Source organism: Tupaia chinensis, unplaced genomic scaffold (assembly GCF_000334495.1).
Source record: "Tupaia chinensis unplaced genomic scaffold, TupChi_1.0 Scaffold000089_1, whole genome shotgun sequence".
Classification (NCBI taxonomy): domain Eukaryota; kingdom Metazoa; phylum Chordata; class Mammalia; order Scandentia; family Tupaiidae; genus Tupaia; species Tupaia belangeri.
In genome coordinates this window covers 3,027,039-3,034,045 of record NW_006159551.1, presented here as the reverse complement: position 1 = coordinate 3,034,045, position 7,007 = coordinate 3,027,039, and the positions used below count along the sequence as shown (strand labels likewise).

The 7,007-nt window shown below is 37.1% G+C and overlaps 1 protein-coding gene across 1 annotated transcript in view; it reads right to left on the bottom strand.

The window, feature by feature from the left end:
- GRM7 (glutamate metabotropic receptor 7) overlaps positions 1-7,007 on the bottom strand; it is a 1,001,339-nt gene that overhangs the window by 489,608 nt on the left and 504,724 nt on the right. The window lies entirely within an intron of this gene.

The following is a 7,007-nucleotide window of genomic DNA, read 5'->3' as shown; positions in this document are numbered from 1 at the left end:
GAAAGCAAGTAGATGAAGGTAGGTCTTTAAAATGAAATGAATGCAATATATGGCAGTAAAACTACAAATTAAAAAAAAAAAAGAATGAAAAAGAAAATAGCCCTACAATGAAAATATTGAAGAAATAAAGCACATGTTTCTGTGACTATTCTGGTGTTCCCCTTCCAACAATTTTTTATCCCTTTACATCCATCTCAACTTTTAAAATTTAGCACCAATGGAATTTAGCACCAACTAAAGATAATAAAAACAGTAACTACTGACCACAAACTGTACTATACACCCAAGCCATTAGTCTTACATATGTGATCTACTAGCTAATCGGGAAAGTCATGACATATTTTTCTGTGTGTTTCTATGTAAAAAATGCATCATGACTTTCCTGATGACCCAACAGTTGGCCCTCTTATAAAACTTATAAGGTACTTAGGATTGCCCATTTCACATTAGGGATAAAAGGCAGATTGAATAGATAAACAGATCTGTTTCCTCCAGACTTCCCAGAGTCATTATATGAACTGGCCTTATAAATGGTGAAATGGCGAATTACACAGCCAATTACCGGTTGATGTGTACACTGCCTACTATCCATCTCTTGGTCATTAGTTGTTCCTGGATCTAGTATTTTACAAAACTCACTTTAAGAAAACCTAATGTAGGTAAGAGGGGTGAAAAGTAAACTTACAGAAGTGCCCCTAAGGCCAGCCAAGGTGCAGAAGCCTTCGGGGCAGCAATGAGAGGAAAGGCATGCTCTTTTAACGTGTTTTGGAGATATCTGTAATTAATAAGCTTCTATCTTGAACATGGACAACTGAGTAGATGCTACTGAATTTCCACAAACATAGGAAAACATACACTAATCCAAAACCGAGTCTCCATTACACTTTAATTCTGACTAGGGTTAGTTCTAAGTGGCTCTCAGTTAATAGTGTACATGAGATCACCTGGGGTCCTTCCAAATATAGATGTCCAACAATGCTGTCAACCAACTTGACCTGCTTGACATTTGTAAAACAATACACAAAAGCAACAGAGCAGTGCACACTCTGTCCAAGTGCAAATGGCGCATTCATTAAATTAGTCTATTTAGGGGCTATAAAAGAAAATGAAAACGAAAACCTTAAATTGAAAAGCAGAGAAATCACAGAAAGTAAATTCGCAGGTCTTTAGAGGAACAAAATAGAAATCAATAACAAATATAACAAACATCTCCAAACACTTAATCAAACAACACACTTCTGAATAATCAACAGAACAAAGGGTATAATGTGTCAAGAGAATGAGATGTCAAGGGAAATTAAGAAAAAACATAATTAAATAAAATTGCAACAGATCAGAATGGAAGCTTACAGCCAACGCAGTGTGAGGAGGTCAGCATTATATGTATCTATTAGAAAATAACATCTAAAATCAGCAACCTAGGCTGCCACATTAGGAAGAAAGAAAAGCTAATAAATACCTCCCAAAAAGCAGGAGGAAGGACATAATAGAGAAAAAAAGTCAATGAATTGAAAGCAGAAAAATAATAGAAGAAACAATGAAATCAAAAGCTGCTTTTGTTTCCCCCTAAAAAAAAATAAATAAAAATCAATGAAACTGATAAATTTCTAGCATGCCTGGCCATAAAGGGAGAAGTCACATGTGAATATAGCAGAAATGAAAGAGTAGTGTTCTCATAAATACCGACAAGTAATAAGGGAGTGTTATGCATAACTTTATGTCAATAAATTAAGCTAGGAAGTGAAACAAAAGAATTACTTGAAAGACACCAAGCATCACAATGAAATAAAGAATACATAACCTGAATGATCCTATATAAATTCCAAATACTAAATTCACAATTTAAAAAACTTCCCAAAAGGCAGATCCAGGCTCTGATGGTTTCACTGATGAGTTCTATCAGTGAAAGGAAGGGCCAGACAGTGGCGAAGTAGTCATGGAACTAGAACCACATGGGAAAGGTCAAAAGTGCATTTTTTTATTAAAACCAATACCACAACAACATCACAGGAAAACAGTGTTTATACAACAAAATACGTGCAGGCTCAATATGCTTTAAACTATAAAACATGACTAAAAGAAGTTTTAAAAAATCTTGGGGACCAGCAATTAGCGCAATGGCTATGTCGCTGGACTCCCACATAGTTGACCATGGTTTGCGTCCCAGACCCGGTGGCTTAAAATTCACACCTGGCCCGTGTGCGTGCGTGCCCAAGATCCCGAGAGGAGAATGGAGAAGGGATTGCAGCGTGGCCATCCCTCCTGGGGAGTGATTTCTTGCTTTCTGTCTCTCTGTCTCTCTCTGTCTGTCTGGTGAGCGCACATGCCCTATAGCAAAATCTTCTTTAAAAAATCTAACTATGTTATTACAAATTTTTATAGATTCATTGCAATTACGATTCAATTTTATTTTATTTTGTAGACTTCAATAGTTAAATTTAACATTATGTGTAAAGGTAAGTGAACTAAATTCACCAGAAAGAAGTGTTTTATTTTTTTTTGGGGGGGGGGTTGCTATAGGGTGCTTGTGCTAGCCAGAAAGACAGAGACAGAGAGACAGAAAGTGAGAAATCACCCCCCAGGGGTATGGCCACACTGCAATACCTTCTCCTCCATTCTTCTCTCAGGATCTTGGGCGGGCACGCACGCACATGCACCCGGCATGAATTTAAGCCACCGGGTCCGGGACTCAAACGATGGTCGACTACATTGGAGTTTAGAGACATAGCCATTACACTAACTGCTGGTCCCCCTAAAACAATTTTAAAAGAAGAAAACTGGAGATTGACACTACACAATGCAGTATTGGTAAAAGTATAGACATTTTGATTAAGGGAACAAAATAGAGGCCCAGAAATAGGCAAATGCAAATAGAGACAACTGACTGTTGGTAAAGGTGTAAAGAGAGAAATGAAGGTTAGTCTTTTCAAAAAAAGATGCTAAAAGTATTAGTTATTGGCATACAGAAATCTTCAGTTTTGATATTTACCTCTTACTTCATATAAAATTATCTCTAAATGGGTAATGGATCTAAGTGTAAAATAGAAAACTGTTTTTCTGAGAGACTTTTGTGTTTTTGCTATAGGGCACATGTGCTGACTGGAGAGACAGAGACAGAGAGACAGAAAATGATAATTCAACCCCCAGGAAAGATGGCCATGCTGCAATCCCTTCTCCTCTATTCTCCTCTCAGGATTTTGGGCGTGCATGCACACATGCCTGGCATGAGTCCTGAGCTGTCAGGTCCAGGACTTGAACTCCAGTCAGTCATGTGGGAGTCCAGCAACATAACCATGATACCATCTGCTGGCCCCCAAACTAGAAAATTTTAGACAAAAACAAAAAAATAAATCTATATAACCTTGGGTTAGGAAATCAGTTTCTATACATGACATCAAAAGCACATTTATAAACAGGAAAACTGATACATTTTGTAAATATTTGTTCTATGGCAGGCATTATAAAATATGAAAATGCAAGCCAAAGACTGAGATAAAATCATGTATCTGGCTAAAAAAGAAAGTAAAAACTTGTATTCCGAATATGTAAATAATTAAGCTCTGCAATAAATGTACCAACAACAGGGACCAGCAGTTGGCATAATGGCTATGTCACTGGACTCCCATGTAGTCAACCGTGGTTCTAGTCCTGGACCCGGTGGCTTAAACTCATGTTGGGCGCATGTGCATGTGCGTGTGTACCCAAGATCCCAAGAGGAGAATGGAGGAGAAGGGATTACAGCATGGCCATCCCCCCTAGGGGGTGATTTCTCACTTTCTGTCTCTCTGGCAAGTGCACGTGCCCTATAGCAAAAAAATCTCCAAACAAAGAAACAAAACCAACAATAAAAAAGAACGGGCAAAACATTTTAACACAGACTTACATAAAAGATGTAGAAATATTATAGCAAAGGAGCACATTAAAAGATAACCAGCATTAGTCATTGCAGAAATGCAAATTAAAACCACAACAATAAGCACTATGCTCCATTAGAATAGCTTAATAAAAAACAAGAAATTAACAATACTAAATACCAGAAAAAATGCAGATTGGCAGTCATTGTTGGTAAGACCCACAATGGCATGGGCACTCTGAAAAGTGGTTTGACATTCTCAAAATGTTAGACATAAGAGTTAACATATCCTGGAGCAATTCTAATCGTGGGTTTTTATCCAAGTGAACTGAAAACTTATTCAAGGAGACTTCAAAAGTTTGTGGGAAATGGAATTAAAGTAGGAATTTATTTTAACGCAAAACTTTTTTTTAATCTATTCATAGTTTTGTCATAATATCCATTTTCCATGAGCTTTTTGAAGACATCTGTATTTCCACAAATGTATGCAAAAACGTTTACAGCAATTTCATTTATAATCACTGATACGGTTTGCATAATGGTTTGTCACACACAGTTTCATGTTTTAGGAATTTGGTCTTCGTTGGCAGTACCTCAATACACCCCAGAAATGTTTATGCTGGGATTTAATTTTATTGATTATACTATATGCGTGTGTACCCAAGATCCCAAGAGGAGAATGGAGGAGAAGGGATTACAGCATGGCCATCCCCCCTAGGGGGTGATTTCTCACTTTCTGTCTCTCTGGCAAGTGCACGTGCCCTATAGCAAAAAAATCTCCAAACAAAGAAACAAAACCAACAATAAAAAAGAACGGGCAAAACATTTTAACACAGACTTACATAAAAGATGTAGAAATATTATAGCAAAGGAGCACATTAAAAGATAACCAGCATTAGTCATTGCAGAAATGCAAATTAAAACCACAACAATAAGCACTATGCTCCATTAGAATAGCTTAATAAAAAACAAGAAATTAACAATACTAAATACCAGAAAAAATGCAGATTGGCAGTCATTGTTGGTAAGACCCACAATGGCATGGGCACTCTGAAAAGTGGTTTGACATTCTCAAAATGTTAGACATAAGAGTTAACATATCCTGGAGCAATTCTAATCGTGGGTTTTTATCCAAGTGAACTGAAAACTTATTCAAGGAGACTTCAAAAGTTTGTGGGAAATGGAATTAAAGTAGGAATTTATTTTAACGCAAAACTTTTTTTTAATCTATTCATAGTTTTGTCATAATATCCATTTTCCATGAGCTTTTTGAAGACATCTGTATTTCCACAAATGTATGCAAAAACGTTTACAGCAATTTCATTTATAATCACTGATACGGTTTGCATAATGGTTTGTCACACACAGTTTCATGTTTTAGGAATTTGGTCTTCGTTGGCAGTACCTCAATACACCCCAGAAATGTTTATGCTGGGATTTAATTTTATTGATTATACTATAAAGGTGTTAAGTGAAAACTTGAAACTTGATTCCGTAATGTTTGTCCAAGGGTGGGGCCTTTGGGTAGAATAACATCAATTAAGGTGGCCTCAACTGGTCTTGTATCAATTATAAATAGAAGCAATGACACCAGAATGACAGAGAGAAGGCTGTATGGATCCAGACCAGGCTCAAATCAAAATTCTACCTTTAGCCATTTTGTAATGCCACAAGATAATGAGTCATTGAATGTCTACTTTTATAAATTCAGCCAGTCTTGGGTATTTCTGTTAAAAACACAATACTGGACTCAAATTGGGAGTAAGAAAGAAATCCTTCAACAGATAAAGAACTAAATGAACTGTGGCATAGTCACAGGAGAGAATACTTCTCGGCAAGAAAAAGGAATCACTGAGTCATGCAGGAACATAAACTGGTTTGAAATGTATTTTTTCCTAAGTGAAAGGAGCCAAACAAAAAAGCCTACATGCTGTATAATTCTAATCATTTGACAGTTCAGGAAAAGCAAAACTGTGGGGGTGGAACGCAGACCAGTTGATGCCAGGGGTTGGGAAGGTGGAGGAGGAGAGGCAGTTGAGCACTGAACAAAGAAATGGAGGGTGAAGAAAATGCCCTCTATGGCACCACAGCAGTAGGGACATGATTTCATGCACCTTCAGAAAAAAAGCACTGCAATAACCAAATTTCACTGCATTCATATTTAAAACAAAATTAACCAGGGTAGCAAGGGATCCTAGAATGTAGTGTTGACTGTGATAAATCAATCTCATTACATATGAATGTGTAAGAAAATCTCACTTAAGGGGGTGTGTAGAAAGGGAATTGGCCTAACTTGGGGAAAAAAAAAAAAAAAAACAAAAAACAATATTTTGATTGAAAACTGTAAGGCTGAACAAAAGCAATTGTACCGAAAGGGAAGAGGCCTTCTTGAAGATGCAGCCTCATGGATTCTGCAAACTAGCCATTTTGGGGGAACAGAAATCAAGACTTCCCACTGATAATTTGGCCTCCAGCACACAAAACTCACATGGTAGGCAGACCTCTTCCAGGCCTCCTGTCTCTGTACCTGTCTTTGTCTCTCTCTACCTCTGTCTCGGTCTGTGTCTCCTCTTCTTTTTTTTTTAATTTTTGCTTTTTAGAATTACACACGGCATGCAAGCACGCTGCGCAGTTTTCCAATTTTTGTGTTTTAAAATTTTTTTTAATATTAATTTTTTAAGTTGTATTGAGAAGTTTTATCTTCTTTTTCTTTCTTCTCTTTTTCTGTTTCTTGTTTGTTTTTTTGCTGTTGTTGCTGTGGTTTCTCTCTTTCTGTTTTGTTTTCTGCACACTCCTCAATGCTCAGAATGAACTTCCAAGTTTGGGAAGAAACTGACCATCAACCAGATGACTAGAAATCACTGCAGGACCACAAGAAATATGGGAGAGCAGGAAAATACCTCTCCTCCTAGGGAAAAGGATAACTTGTCTTCATCCACACACAGTTCAAGGGAATTCATGAAAATGTCTGATAAAGAATTCAGAACATTCATAATGGCAAAACTACAGAGATGGAAGAGAAGAGAGACAATGAAATGCTGAAGAGGAAGGAGAAAGAAGTTGTTGAGTTCCAAGAGGTGAGAAAATTCATGCAAGATCTAAAAGAGGAATTTCGCACTTTACAAAAGAATCAGATGGAACTGTTAGAGATGAA